The 16,288-nt window shown below is 45.6% G+C and overlaps 1 pseudogene; it reads left to right on the forward strand.

Annotated features, from left to right (window-relative positions):
- Positions 1-688: 688 nt before the first annotated feature.
- The window catches only part of LOC135391242 (uncharacterized), a 46,816-nt pseudogene continuing 31,216 nt past the window's right edge, over positions 689-16,288 (forward strand).

Raw genomic sequence — 16,288 nt, forward strand, 5'->3', positions numbered from 1 at the left:
AGGGAAAGCCTGGTTACTCGTCGACGTGACGTAACAACTGAGAGTCATCCAATCAGGATCGTGTTTTCAACGGCGGTAGCCAATCACGAACGAGCTTTCAGCGGTCGTAGCCATGGACACGAACCACCGTCGTCTGCGAGTAGTGATTGAACGTCCAGGCGTATACTGAATGGAAAAACTTTAAGATACAGCGCAAAACGGTCCCATATCTTTCTCAAGATTGATTTTCTGGAAAGCGTGTTGCACTTTTTGACTACAGACTCGGGTCTACAGGTTCCAAGTTAGCTGCACTCATTTGCGCGTTCTTGAATTCTCAGAACGGCGATTCGCAGTAGAAGACGAATTCTGACTTTATATGTCCACGTAGCGAAGGAGGGACAGGAGGCAATAAGCAGGACTTCTGAATCTAGGCGTTGGATGTACTCACACGATATTCTGTAGCAGACACCAGGAAAAGGCGCAGATGGTGCCGTGTGCTATGTGCACAGTACTCCACTCCCGGTATTCCTGCATTGTGCGCATGCTCAACATTATTGTACCAATAATACTACCGAGAAACGCTACATTATCACACTATACACTATACACATATACTTTTTTTTTAACTCGCCATTTGCGGACTTTTGTCAAGGAAGTACCTTTTACCGTTCAGGTAGTTGTTGTGCGAGCGTGGATCCCTCGTGGAGGCTTTGATGAGGCGCAAATGCTCCATTGCCTTCTCTGGGCAGCAACACCGTGGGTAACCTTCGTCCTCTGCCTGGCTCACCTTCCAGTGTTGACTACAGCACAAGACAAACGTAAGCCAAGCATGCTTCCTCGTCCTCGGTGTCGATCATGACATTCTTTCTGAGGGGACAATAAAGACAACGGTTAAGACTGTCGGTTTCGTATGGGTAACGGTAATGGTAACGGAAACAGAAACGTTACATTACCGAGATTGGAGATGGTAACGATACCGGAAACGGAAACGCGTACCACTGTCCTCCATTACCGGAAACAGAAACGGAAACGAAAATTATCATCCGGTATTGAATTCGGGTAATGGCTATTACTCTTGTGCGATGACATTTTAGTGACTTTTCATTTTATTTTTGTGTTTTTATGATTTCATTTCCCGTAATGCTCTAAATATTACACGGCAGCATGGAAACTAAAGCGCAATATTGCATATCGAGGGTGCATCACTCGCTTACCTACTCGTGATATTACCTACCTACATGACATCAAAACATGACACTTACACAACATAGACTCCACGCACTCTACTCCGCGAGCAGAGTGCGACAGCACGAGGATGACAGCATATGACTTTTACCTTTATTATTCTTCATTTCCCCGTGGCTATCGCAGTATTGTTTACTAGTGAGATCGTCCGTCTATGAATGCGACATTGGATAAAGGTTACGCCCATCTTGGGTTGTTGGACTCAGAGTGACTGAGGACAGAAGACTGACTGAAGACATATTTCCTACACTTCTTTAAAAATCGTGCAAGATGTGCGCATCCCAACGGCGCAAAATTACTTCTGTAGCGTGTACGCGTGGCACCGAAGCAGCACTTGGGCAAAACAGGGTGCTGACAGAGCCGTATACGGGCTGTCCTCCCGCAGCTCTGTAACAGCCGTTCCATTACCGGAATAAAGCAGCACAAAGACGCGGACAAAGAAGGAAGACAGGACGACTGCTAGCAGTCGTCCTGTCTTCCTTCTTTGTCCGCGTCTTCGTGCTGCTTTATCACGATGAATGTACACCAACTACCCCGCCTTCACACACTCCTCCATTACCGGAAACAGTAACGGAAACAGTAACGGAAACGAAATTAAAAGCTGGTATCAGAAACGGATAACGGGAACGAAAATATAGCAGTAACGAAAATGGAAACGGTAACGAAAATATGTTAGTTATCCTTCCCTTCTAAAAATCATGTTCTAAGAGAGAGAGAGAGAGAGAGAAGGAAAAAATTGAGACGTCGGTCGCGTCGGTGCAGCCAGATGCCGAAGGACACTTGACATGTGTGATGTGATGTGATGTGCGTCTCAAGACGCTAATCACTTTCTTGAGATATTGCGAACATATTCTAAGTTCTCAAGCTGCACATTGTCAAGACGTAATCTTTTTCTACATGCTCGTTTTTAAGAACGCAGGAGCACCCTTACTACTTGAGCAGACTTCGACTTTAAGACTTGTTATAGACACACGGAGCCCCTAGCGCAGAATGTGCGAGTCACATAAAGTCACTCTTATGTGAGAGAATTGCTCATTGAATCTAGAGTCAGAGCATTACACTCGTAAAGCAGTATACTCCACCGCAGCATAGCACGCCCCTGGCCGCATGGTGTCGTTCTCTTCCCAGCCTTGCTGGAAATGTGACAGTTATTCAGCTCCTTTGATTGTCACAAAAAGGCGTACGCCCTGCGCTTTACTCAAATCAGGAGTGATAACAGTACCATTTTGTGTACCGGTTGGCCTTCAACGTGTTATAAGCAGGGGACATGGGGGACATAAAGTGACAAGTGTGCCGGATCCCATACACATCTTTCTGATTTTGCGTCCCCCCAACAACAACTACTACTACTACTACTATATTTTGACGATGAAGTGGGGAGGTTTTCCACTCTAGGATATATAGCTAGGGGGTCTAATATGAGAGATGAGGATGATGAAAGATGACGATGATGATCGGAGTGGCGATGGCGATCCTGATCGTGATGGTGGGAATGCCCGAGGGCGCTGTCGGGGTCACAATGACTTCATTAGGCCCGTCCCTCCAAAAAAAAAAAAAAAATAGACCAACTACATGACGTAAGGCCGCCCTGGAGTGGGCCGCGGTGTCCCAAGGGCCGAGGATGCACGACATGTTGAAGAGGCGGGTGCCAAAGATGGCAAGCTGTTGTTGCAGTGTACGCTTCTGGCATACATCCGACAGCGGAGGAGTATGTGCTCTACGTTGGCAAGTACACCACACTCGTTGTAAATTCGGCCCCAAGTCTTTGAGCATCACAGAGAAAATGAGATTTTCGAAGGTTGTGAAGACGACACGAAAAGACACGACGAATTATTGTTGTATGCTTCCCGTGCGCAGATAGTCCGAGTGAGGAATAAGCGCTGTTTTCCTGTGCGTAGATATTTGAAATTTATTACGGCTCGAAGAATATTGGAATGATTGCATCCCCCTCCAACACCTCCAGTATCAACTGAATAGAAGAATCAATGGGAAGAAACGTGTCCGTTAGGATTGTCGGAGCACTGTGCATAAATACTGGTCACAGGCTGAACGGGAAGTTTCAGTGCTACTTGATAGCTGTTTTTGCATTGCAGTCAATACAGTCACCGGCATCAATCCAGGTGATGCGTATACAGTGGCGCAAGTAAACCGAAGCTTATAACATTCGTTATTAGGAGATAAACAATATTATCTTATACTGCGCGATAACATCGTTGGGAAACTGGACTGGATGAAATAAAATCGGAGATGTTGGTGGAGCTTGAGCGCACTTAAGGAGTACAGAGGGCCATCCAAAAAATTTTCAGATTAAGACGTCTGATGAATGTGTGTGTTTCATTTTACCGAATAGCGCGAAAGGTTTTGATGTGTGCAATTTGTTTCCCAGAAAAGCTCACATAAACATGACTCCGCGCGTTCACCCTTAACTCGCCACTCCGGGTATAACGAGGAGGAGAAGGTATGATGCCATGTCTCCGATGACGTTACAAGGAGAACTCGTTCTGGTTCGCCGGTCAGTTGGGGTCAGCGCCACGTCCCTTACTCCCAGCTTCCACTGGATGCCTGGTGAGACGACGTCGCGGAGTCCTCATTGCAGGTTGCTTGTTTTGGGGGTATTCTTCAAACCCCTAGGTACCGTAGCTACGGTGCCACATCTGAGAATTTTGCGTTTTGCACCGATGCTAAAGTCTTCGGCCTTGAAATGCCGAGAACACGCTGTTGAGTAGTCTGTCGGAGGCTATGGTTTATTCGTTCTTTCAGAGAGAGATGCGTAAAAGGTACGCAGCCATCCGTAAACTACACCGTATATGAAATATGAAACAATCGCAATGCAGTTACCTAGGTCGGGACCCGACGATATATTTCCAGCCACTTCTCTCGTAAGGCACCATTTGAGGGGAACTCGTGGAAGGAAATACTTGGGGCCGACACTGCTTGCTTCGGCTTGCAAAGCGGGTCGGTGCAGTACACCTTCAGGTCTCACGTCTAACAAACCATGCACTGAAGACAAACACCGCCAATCACGTGTGAAAACCAGCCAAAACCAAACGCGAATGACGGCAGCGACGGTATCCGCATGGCATGTGTCGTCTGCCGAGGGGCCCGTATTCAGCGCCACAAACGTGTGGCGGCGGGTTGGCGAAACTAAATCAGCGGCTAGGTGCGAGTGTTATGGTCGTGCATTATAGAGATGGTCGTGACTTTTTCAGAACCCCGAACAGCCGGGTAGCAGACGACAGCGGAGTAGCAGACAACATTTCTTTGGACCAATCAGCGAGCGTTCTCCTTGTAGCGTCAGCGCGAGGTTCCAGGCAGATCACTGGCTGGTACTGCTCTCCACCGCCGTTGCGCACGTGGCTTTTTGCGGCGTACTTTAAATACAATTTATGCGATAATTATGACTCTGTGGTGTGAATTACTTCGCATGGTGCACTTTACTGGCCTACTTAACAGTTTTATAGGAAGAAAACAGGGTGTTAAAAATGACTTCTGTGCTACTTTAAGTCATACACGTTCTCCTCAGAATATCTGTGCGGTATTTGTAAGAAGCCGTCAATTATTCATAGGAATGCCTGAAGAGATTTCGTTCACATGGTCGTACCTTTTAGGATGGACAATCTCTCAGAGAGTGTGATGTTCGATTGATCTTTCAAGGTTGCAGGAGTTTAGGCTACGAGGGCGCGCGCCTCAACCCTTGTGGCTTCTGCGTCGGAGGCTCCACGGGGCTTGATGTCAACTATGGCAGGGACTGTGCCGGAAAGTGCAACGGGAAGGCGGTCGTCGACTGCAACGGTATATGTGGCGGATCGGCTTACGTGGACCCCTGCACTAGGGAGTGCATATGTAAGCGCTTCCCCTACCATTGGAGCAACGTGCCATTTAAGAGTTTCCTGCCTTCGCAGACGGGAGGTTCAGCAAGGTGTACGCCAAGAGGAATCTCACGGGAGAAAGGGATTGCAGAGGCACGTGTTTGGGTTCTGGAATCAAGTCTGTCTACGGTCCTGACCAATGCGGAATCTGTACAAAGTCGCCGACCAAAGACCTCAGTCCGTACAAGGACTGTATGGGTGTGTGCCACCTGCCGGGTAAGTATTTCTAGGTTTCCAACTCTGGTAGGCCTTTCGCATTCCTGAGACACAATAGACGATTTCAAGGAGTCCCAGTGGTCCTTGCACATGCGTTGCATTCTGGGTGCTTATTCTCATGCGAGAGAGAGCATGGATTTTCACGATTCGTTTTCGCTGACCATGACTAGCGCCACCTAGGTACAGAGAGTCTGCTTAATGTCTCCTCTCACTTCTTCGCCACGTGAACATATGGTGGTAGAGGTGGTGGTGATGGTGGCACGTGAACATATGGAGCCGCGATGTCGTCTGCTTCAGCCAATGGCCGCAGACGATTTCAAGCGCAGACTTTCTCTGGCTACCAGTGGCTGCTCATGCGGCTGGTGACGGCTTGTATCCGTAGCTGCGCGCGCCGAAAGCACGTCGTGATTGGCGGACTCTTAACGGCTACGTCACGTCGTTTAGAGGGGCACTCAAGTGCTAAAACTTTTCCTCGCTGAATGAAATATGCCGTTACCTTGACACTAACACAAAAGGAAACGGGATTCGCGAGGAAAGGCGAGGAGGAAGACTTTGTACACTGTAGGCAGCGTTGCCTTGACGGCTAGTGTCGTCGTGGACTATGGACAATTTGGACTCTCTATCCTCCTTTCAGATAGCAAAGTTACCATGTAGTTCAAGGCATAGAAATCTTAAGGAGTATGCTAGAAGGAAACCTCCGAAACTGGGACATACGGGAGAGGGGAGCGCCATATTGAATCCGTCTGCATTGCAGCGGCAGCGCTCTGTTCAGCCACTAAGCTTAGCGGATAGCATAACGTATGTGTGTATACAGAGCACACTTATTATTAGAAAACAAGGGCTGTGTTCAAAGATGAAGCACGTAAACGGCGCACACACCAAACGTTCATGTACCGCATAACAGTTGTATGGGGAGTTGGGAAGGTATACGCACCGCACGCAAAAAAAAAATGATCCGGTAAGCATACACCAAACATAACGAGAAAAAAAAAGTTTTTGGAGCAGTAACACACAGCCTTAATCCATTGCTGAAACCCTAAGACTGGGGAAAAACACAGACACGACACGGTCACCACGTTCCATGCCCACACCCACACCACACCACCCTACACTGCCACCGCCGCTGCCTCGACCAGCCTCAGCTACCAGCCTGGATAGGAGCGGACAGTGAGAAAAGCCATAGCCAACGGAAGCAGCGGAGCAAGCGTTGCCAACATTTTTTTTTGGAATTGCGCCTGTTTTCACGGGCTAAAAATATACTCGACGTTCCCTCGGCTGATTCAATATGGCTACCTCCTGGAGCATACATTGAGAGAGGAAAGCGCCCCGTTCAAGTCTTTTGCTCTCCTCCGATCCTCCTCTCCGCCTTTCCTTCTATCCTCTCTCCGTAAGATTTCTATGGTTCAAGGCGATGCACTATATGCACCCCGTGATTTATTTGGGTAGTAGTGTCGTATACTGGACAAGGTCGGCGTTCGCAGAATACGTTTATACGTTTTTATATATTCTGTACATTATTCTTAGTTTTCACAGAATGACTCATTGAATTCATGCTTGTTTAGTCTTGGACTGCGCTCAATCGACGTACCACCCCGTACCTAAATAACGGACTTCCTATACGCGTGACTTGTTTGCAAGATTCAGCATTTTAGTGCACGCAAAGTTCCATATGCTATAAACAAGCGTCGCCTTTGTAAGGTCCTTCTCCGTTGCCGTCGACAACAGCTCGATATATTGCTTTCCAGGCAGGCACTGGCGCGCAGAATACAATCGCTGTGATCTTAATGCGTTCGCGTGACCCTAATTCTATTTCGTACGCAAATCTGATAGTTGTACTTGCGGCAAGAAATATGGTACTGGAATACAAATGGTCGGACGCTCAATCTTGAACTAAAGATGCCATAGATTGATGGTTCAAACGAACTGAATCCAGCAACTATGCTGAGGCTGGCACATATACAAACAGACGAACAGACAACGACTAACTTTCAATATATTAATTTCAATCTTCTTAGGCGCATTAGCTTTGTGTTGTGTTTGTCCTTGTCTGTTTGTCCTGAGCATGGGTTCTTCCTATAGAGATGGGACGAATCCAGAATTTTTCGAACCCGAATCCAAGGAGGGTTCTGCGAATCCACGATTCTTACGAATCTCGAATATTCCGAATCCTGTCTTTAAAAAGAGTTTAAAAAAGCCCGGAGAAAAAAAGGGGAGAAAAACACTTCTACTGAAAAGTGTTTTGAAGCAGAATTTGATATTTGTTTAATGAAAAACAAATTACATAATAGTTCACTTTCAGGAAAAAAACACCCATATACCTCTTAAGTGTAACTTATTTAATATGTTGTTCATCGACTACATGAAACACATAAACTCTCGAGTTTGAATTCTTTCCATAAAACTAGGAAACAATCAAAGGCAAAACCATGTTACTTTTAAACTTGTATAATGTAAGAGTTCCTTCCTGAACTCGTTCAGTCCAGAGCAATGTAAACGGTGGTGGTGGTGGTGGTGAAAGGGTTCGCCGTTGTCGGCCTCACATGGGTGGGCAACGTCACGACTGACGCCATGGGGGAATGTGAGTCCTGGGCCGACTTCTAAGGGAACTGTGCCGACATATGTCTGAAAGCGTCTGAGGAAAATCCAGGAAAAATCCCATACAGCACATCCGGCACCGGGATTCGAACCCGGGTACAAACAAACAAGAAAACACCCGCCGGCCAATCAGGCTTCCGGTGGACTCCGGAGGCGCCAATTTTAAAACGAAATCGAGAAACGTGGTTGGTGGATTCGAAAGATTCGGTTCGCCGTTTTGGATACTCGGATTCGAATTCCCGAATCTCGAATCCCTGCCTTCGAATTCGAGGATTCGCTGATTCGGTTGGTCCATCCCCAGTTCTTCCTTTCATGCTCACTAGATCACTTGATGTTATTTCGCTGCAGCTGTGTGTAAGCGCGTTCGTGTGTATGTGAGAGAGCGCTAAAATATGCGAGAGTGAAAGACTGCGAAGAGAATGAGTGGCGCAGACTGGCGCTGTTCCGTCCATCTGACTGACGCCCTTGCCAAGTCGTCCTGTCGAGTCGAGTGAGTCGAGTCGCGCCAGCGTTGTGTAATCGGTAGTGCACTTGACTGGCAGTCGAGAAGGGTCTTCTACCACGTTTTAAGGGTCTTATTATTACTCTGGTACATTCAGCACTATTTTCACATTCCGCAGCGCACGCATCCAAGATGGCTGAAATGCACTGCGGCAAATGCGTGGGAGGCAACTCGACGACAGCGAAAAGTGACGTCGTGGACGGGTGTGGAAACTGCAAAACGCCTAAGTCACCGCCATGCGAGTGCGACGGGTAAGTTTGCAATGTTCTACGTCTGGCACAGTGATCAGGTACGTGTTGGTCCTTACGCAGCAAAGGAGCACCGGACGTCTGCGGCGTGTGCAACGGCAACGGAGCCAGCTGCTTTGTTGTGACAGACATTAGTCCTAAGGCAGCACCCGCGGGCGTCAACGTCCAGGTATAGTACTTGTTGTGTCGATGTGCGTCTGTCTTGCCCAAAGAACTCTCGCATTACTTACAACAACAACACCAACAACAAGAATAAATGACGGAGAAGTGATGAGGACGTGGGATGCGCATATACTTACGCTCAACAGCACTTCACCACATAACACGCCGAATGCCTACCGTGATTGGCTAGGAGGTGTTATGCGGTGAACTTCTGTTTTTAGAATGCAGAAACCAAGATGGGCGACATCTCAATAACTGAGCAACCATGATAGATACTATAGGCCTAACGTACTACGTACGGTATGTCTCTGGAGCTCCGGAAACAAAGAAAAAAAAAGAATGGCTCTGTCATTTTTTTCTGCCAACTTGACGGATAAAAATACAAAATGGTCGTATACCCGGTTTTCATACATAACAGAATAGTATCTCCAAGTTTAAAAGGAGCTGAAGACACGAACGCGAACACACAAGCTCCAACATGTACATATCGCTATTCTTGTAGAACACCTACCGTTCTGTATTGTAAACTGGTCAGGCATCAGGATTAAGTGATCTTATAAAACGGCGTGAAAGGGAAAGAAACACTGCCATAAAATCCGTCATTCAAGTTCTACAAGGGCGTCAAGAAAAGTATTGGCAGATAGACGCTGCAACTATAAAGCACTGAACAAGGGAAGGCGAGCCTCGTCAAGTCACTATCGGTAACATTTTGCTCCCCTCCATTTCACTTTCGTGTGAATAAACTATCGATTAATTAATTACTTACTTAATTAATTAATTAACTCTTTCAGAGTGGTTCCTCCTGGAGCAGTACAAACACGTTGCTTCGTGTTTTTAGGACTCAAATCAAAGTGGTAGTGCTATTGTAGTGCGTGTCTGTGCTCAGTTGAGTGCTGCTAGCAGGCAGACATTCAACCTGGCTGCAATTATTGGCCCATGTCAGAGCCATGTGCAACACAGCCGATGTCTTCTAATGTACTTGGAGTTCGCCGTGTCTACCGATTTACTTCAGACCAGGGATGGGCATAAATACATTTTTTGAGTATTTAAATATAGATACAAAATACTTTGTTGAAAGGGGTATTTAAATACTCTTCGTAAATACTTTTCAACATGAGTATTTAAATACAAAATATAAATACAGTATTTAAATACCGCAACTACTACCATAAATACTGTGAGGAAAATGTCATCTGGAATTACAGAAATAACGATGATCATAACGACAAATCAGCAACGAACAATAGCATTTATTTGTTAGACTTTCATGGTGATTTTAACATTAGAAGTTTCTCGAAGACAGCGTCTTTTAGGCATATTCTGTTCGGCCGTACAATCAAATTCGTAAAGGAGAACAGCATCTCCACAAGTGCCGATGAAAAAATGCTTGAATTAAATTTGACGAAGATGCTTCGTACAACACGGTAATTGGGTAGCCGCGACCGTCTGTCCGCAACAACAGTGAAAAACTTGCCATCTAAAATGGTTTGTCGCATGCGCATGCTAGCGCAAACACGGCATAACTGCGCCCCAAACATGCCCTTCTTCCCGAAAGGTTTCTTGTTTGCTCTAACCTGTCCAGAAATTATATTTAAAGCAAGCGATACAAGAAAAGCAAGAGGTACTTTTCTGCTACTTGAGTAAGAAACAGGTACATCCTCACTAGTAGCTCGTGTTTCATAGTCAAGTAGCTGAAAAGTAGCGTTGGTTTCTCTTTTATCGCTCGCTTTAAATAAAATATCTGGTCACGTTAGAGCAAACACCCTGTGTACTGTATTTAGGAGTATTTATAAAGTATTTACAAGAATAAATACCAAAAAATTGGTATTTAAATATAATTATAAATACATTTTTCGAGTCTGTATTTAAATACAAAATATAAATACATGTATTTATATTTTAAATAGTATTTTAATTATAATGTATTTAAATACTGCCCATCCCTGCTTCAGACGCTGTGTGTCTCCCTGTACCCCAATGACCATTGGTTCTTCTTTCATGTGTGTGTGTGTGTGTGTGTGGTGTGTGTCATCTTTTTGAGCGGCGTAGCATTCTCATATGTCTCACATCTAGGGTTTCCCGTGTAAGGAGGCAGTGTACTGCTCTCCAGCGGTGAATCACCCCATGTCAGAGTCACGATTTGTTGTTGTTGTTATTGTAGTGTTGTAATTTTTCAAAGTTTATCACGTGGTTCGCAAAAATTCAAGGAAGTACAGAACGGTACACACCCACGTATACATGGCTCTCTTGCTTTCTTAATACAGACATAACTCACAGCCGGGAGATGTAGTCACTATGACTCTAGAATGCACAACCCAGAAAGCTGTAAGAATGAATACGGCTGTTTCAGGTGACAATTTATGGTGCATTCAACGGCGAGATGCGAGACGTCCTCTGCGTGTTTCGTAGACCAGAGGACAACGGAACAAATCCCATAACGGCCACTGGTCGAGGAACCGGAACTTCTTTCACGTGCCAGCCGAGGACTTTCATGGAAGGTACGTCTGCAAAACGGCGGAACAAAGGTTACCCGGTCGGCTTTGGCCTCCCGCAAGTAAACGTATTTTCTGCGTTGCCCAAAATTAAATACCGATTGAAATTGGCTACAGGTTTTTAATATTAGCTTTCGGAGCTGAATGCAATAGAACGCCGTTAGTTAGCCCCCGGAAACCTCGATGATTCACACGGCTGCGTTTACGTAGCGCTTGCGTAGGGCTTGGCTAGCAGCGTACCACAACTTCCTAATAGACGAGTTCAGAAAATCCCAGAGTGCTTAGCGTCGCCTTGAACTCTGGGAGTTTACTAATACGAAAGAAACGGACGGCCTCCAAACTGTTCAGATTTCTCCCCTACCGGTCCATTGTCAACGACGTGTCAAGGTCAGTGAAAGCGAAATATGAAGGATTATTCTTCGTTCCCTCGCTCAGCAAGCGCCCAGAATGCAATGCTTGCGCAAAGGGCACTGGGATTTCCTGAACTCGTCTATTGGCTCTAAACATTCCATAAGTAATATAAATTAATTAGCGGCAGTACGAAGTATAACCTTACTTGCGCAAGACGACTGCTGCTTACAACACGCAGCCATATCCGTGTATAATATTCCAAAGTTCCTTTCTTTGTCCTTGTTCAACTTAGGAGGGGCACTTTGTCTTTATAGATACATATATATATATATATATTCTGGTAGATCATAAATTTAAACGAAATCACTATTTCCGACCTCATTAGGTACCTATTCAGTGATTGCACGTCTCTCTAGAGTCGGGAAGGAATCCAAGAATGCTAACATCACCTTAACAGTCTTCGACAAGAACGGTACGCTGCATCCACATGTATTTGTATTTTTATAGTATTTGTTTGTTTGTTTGTTTGTTTGTTTGTTTGTTTGTTTGTTTGTTTGTTTGTTTGTTTGTTTGTTTGTTTGTTTGTTTGTTTGTTTGTTTGTTTGTTTCATGTTATCTTTTATAACTGTACGCAGATTGCCATTTGATCTATTTTATACTATAGACGGTTCTGCTTTACTCCCACCAGGGTATAGTGTCCTGGAAGAGTTACTTTACTTATGCGGTTTCTTTTAAAAGTTACATTCGATAGCATGGAGCCAAGCAGCGTCCCCTACAGGAGAGCAGATAACAAGGCGGACGAAATCAAACTTACTTTCAGCGGGGGAGATGTTCCGAAGTTTCCTCTTTACTGCATTCTGAGAACTGCAGGTGAGACCAATTCATCATAAATACTGTAATGCACATAAATGTAAGGAGACCGGCCTCGGTGGCTCAGTCGGTAGCGTGTTCACCTTCTGATCCCGGGATCGCGGGTTCGAACCCGGCCGAGGACGCCAGCAACTTGGTGGCAGGGTACAAGTTGCAAGGGACGTTAAATACGGGGTGCCATGTGATGAGCTTTCATCGCACGTTAAAGAACCCTCAGGTGGGCAAAAGCAATCCACAGACACGCCGCTGTGGCGTCGCTCATGATCCCAGTTGTCTCGCGACGTAAACACCCAAGTATATTAAAAATATATATATAAATGTAAGGAGAGCGCGGGTGCGGGTGTATGGATACGGGTGCGGGTGTACCCATGCCAAGGAATTTTTGCGATTTGCGGCTAGAAATTCACTAGCGAGGTTTCGTAAGTCGGAAGGTGCTCACGATAACATGATAAGCTAATTGCCCTGTTTTTTTTTTAAGCGGCTGACAGCCCATTGCTGAGCCCGGATCTGAAAACTTCCTTTGTCGTATCGTTTTCGCAGAGTTCTTCCTATGTACTAGGATTCGCTACTGTCGCTCCGGGCTGTGTGTCTTCCTTGCGCCCTCGCCTTCCTTCCACTATAGACTAACCTTCTTGCCACCCTCTTTTGAACTTACGTATTCCTATCGGTATTTTCCTCGCTTTACATCGCGAAGATACCTCAAGAATAAACTTATATGACATTTTAAATTTTGACATTTAACCTTTCACCGGAGCATCTGTACTCTCTTTAAAAAAAAGGGGGGGGGTGTTGTAACTCCTTTTTTGGGGAGTACACCCTTGCCACATATATCACCGCCTTTGGGATGTACAATTACTATCCGTTACTCTCGTTAAGAAGTCTCCTCACTTCCTTTATAGTTATGAATGGAGTAAGGAGACTCCTCAAAGGGAGTGATATATGTGGCAAGGGTGTACTCCCCAAAAAGGAGTTACAACACACCTTTTTTTCGAGAGTGTAGTTTGGACGTCATATTCATGCCCACAACGCAGAAGGTCGCCCGTGAACGACAGTTCCGACACAAATATTAAACAGCGCGAACCGTGTTAAGCCTAAATTTAAAGGTACTGTACAGCAGTAGACAAGCATGATATGCCGGTGACGTAACTAGAGACTTTGTTGCTTTTAAATACCATATGCGGTACCATACGACCGACAACGCGCTATAGATAATTTTAATTTGCCATGAAAGATGCGGCGTAGCAGACCCTATATACGGCTCTGCGGCGTAGTAAAGTCCCTGGATTAAATACTAATTGAAATTGGCTACAGGTTTTTAATATTAGCTTTCGGAGTTGAATGCAATAGAACGCCGTTAGTTAGCCTCCGGAAACCTCGGTGATTCACACGTTTGAATTCGTGAACCTCGGTGATTCACACGTAAAGTCCCTAAAGGGACTTTACGGCGTAGTGGAGCGGTGCGACGCCTGGTGTCAAACAACCCCCTGTACAGCGGGCAACACTGAAAATTGGTATTACACACTATGACATCGGAACTTCGTTATTTTAGTAACCATATTATTAGTTTTCCTGTTTACCTATGCATTCTGAAACCCCTGTTAACAGTTTAACCTGTTAACCCCTGTTTTTGCGAAGTAACCCAGTGCTGGCCGCTGTTCCATGGGGGCTCTCCCTACTTCTCTGCTGCGCCTGCGCGCTCCTTTTGTTCGCGGCCTCTTTCGAACTAACAAACTCTCTCTGTGAACCTCTGTGAACAAACAAGTCCCGATGCTGTCTGGCTTCTTGAACGTCTGACACATTTTTTTCAACGGCCCAGCATTTCATTTCAGTTCGCTTATCCGTTTATCCTCAGATGTGGATCGTTGTGTGGATTGCAGGGGCAGATTTTATGGTGGATTGTGGTGGATTGTTATGTCGGGCCCAGTGTTATACGCATGCAATGTGGTTGCCGCCGTATGTGTCAGAAGTACGGATTCATTTCGAATACCTAGTACAGTGTTGCCCGTAATCTTTAATTGTAATTTTCTAATTAACTGCACCGTCGATTGGAATGAAACTTGCACCGTTTTTGTCCGGTGGCTTGAACTATCGAATAGCCACACTAAATGACATTTGATCGGTGCTGCTTTACAGTACATTTAATTTAATTTCAGCTTTAGGTGTGGTAAGTAAACATGAGAGCTGTTTTGCTGTTTGACGATGGAACTTCAGTGTCACTGCAGTGTTTCTCAAACTGTGGGTCATGACCCTAAAATGGGTCACGAGCCTTTTTCTGGGGGTCATGGGGGTCCAGTTACTGGACCTATGGGGGTGCATAGAGGGTGCATTCTGTGTGCCCATACTCTTTTAACGTCGTTTTCTTTAAGAGTCACATAAGCAGATAGAGAGAGAGGCCGATGTACTGTTTATGATCTTCCTCATGACATACAAGAGGAATTCTTGGAACTCATCAACAACTTTGCAGCCAAAGGGGAGTTCCAGGATTAACAACAGTACAGCAGTTCTAATTGCAGGGCCAAAATGCTTTCCACTTGCCCCCAAGACCAGCAAATTCGCCCTGAAAATTATCCTTCCTTTCTCATCTATTTACGTCTGTGAATGTGGTTTCTCGACTCTCTTAGTAATCTAATCAAAACTCCAGAAACAGGTTGGATGCAGAAGCAGACATGTGATGTGCCTTGAGCTGCACAGACCCAAGTAGTGACTATTGGATTAAGAAAGCAAATCCCTCCTTGTCATTAACATACACGATTAAATCAAACCTTGTTAAAAAGCATTAATAAGAATTTTTTGCCGCTCTCTCGGCTGTGGTTAATGTCTTTTAGATAAATTAAAATGTAAATGTATCTCAGTCATTGAAACAGTAAATTTTCAGAATAATTAACTTTTCGACGACGACGACGAGACGAATACAGACGTGTCAGCACAGCGCTCCTCGTTAGGCCTATATTCTCACGGCTGCTTGTTCTACTCAATTGCCTTTTCAAGTAAGGTGTACTTGTTCTCACCAAGCACCTGCGATCCACGGCGCCGCTTCTGCAGCGAGCGCTGCGGCGAAAAACTGTCGCACAGTTCGACGTGTGTTCGACTGCCGCTTTACCCCACGAACCGAATGGTTAGCCAGACAGGCTAATGGCTACATTGCAAGCAGTGACAACAGAAATGTCAGTCTCAATGCCAAAAGAAACAGTGACTGAAGGTACTCGTCAGAAGCTTTTATGCAAGCAAACAGCCGCAAAGCGAGCGCGGGTTGATCAGTATGAAGAATACGACTCGGACCACTCTACCACTAGTACAATCATCAGTGTCGGGAATCCGAACAATGCGAACTCCGATGAACGTACAGAAATGGACGCTGATGAGCCATTCACAACAGTAATCTATAAGAAATCCAGGAAGCCAGGAATCCCTGTCATATTAAGACCAGTCCGCTCAGACGACTCTTTCATCCGTGTAAACCCCAACTCCATAGCGAAAGAGGTCATGATGGCAGCCCAAGAAAAGATCAAGACTCATAGGATCGCGACAGATGGCTCGCTTATTATCACAGTATCATCATTACCTGCAGCCAAAAGCCTCTTGGCATTAACAAGCATCGCTGGTGTCGCGGTCACGACGAGAGTTCCAGACTCATATGCGCGGAACATCGGGAAGATAACCGGAGTTCGCACACCGTACACAGATGAACAACTTCTAGAGTTCCTGAGGGATGCGGGGGCCGTTGAAGTACATAGGCAACGGCTTTTCAAGATTAATGAG

The sequence above is a fragment of the Ornithodoros turicata genome, chromosome 4 (assembly GCF_037126465.1).
Source record: "Ornithodoros turicata isolate Travis chromosome 4, ASM3712646v1, whole genome shotgun sequence".
Classification (NCBI taxonomy): Eukaryota; Metazoa; Arthropoda; class Arachnida; order Ixodida; family Argasidae; genus Ornithodoros; species Ornithodoros turicata.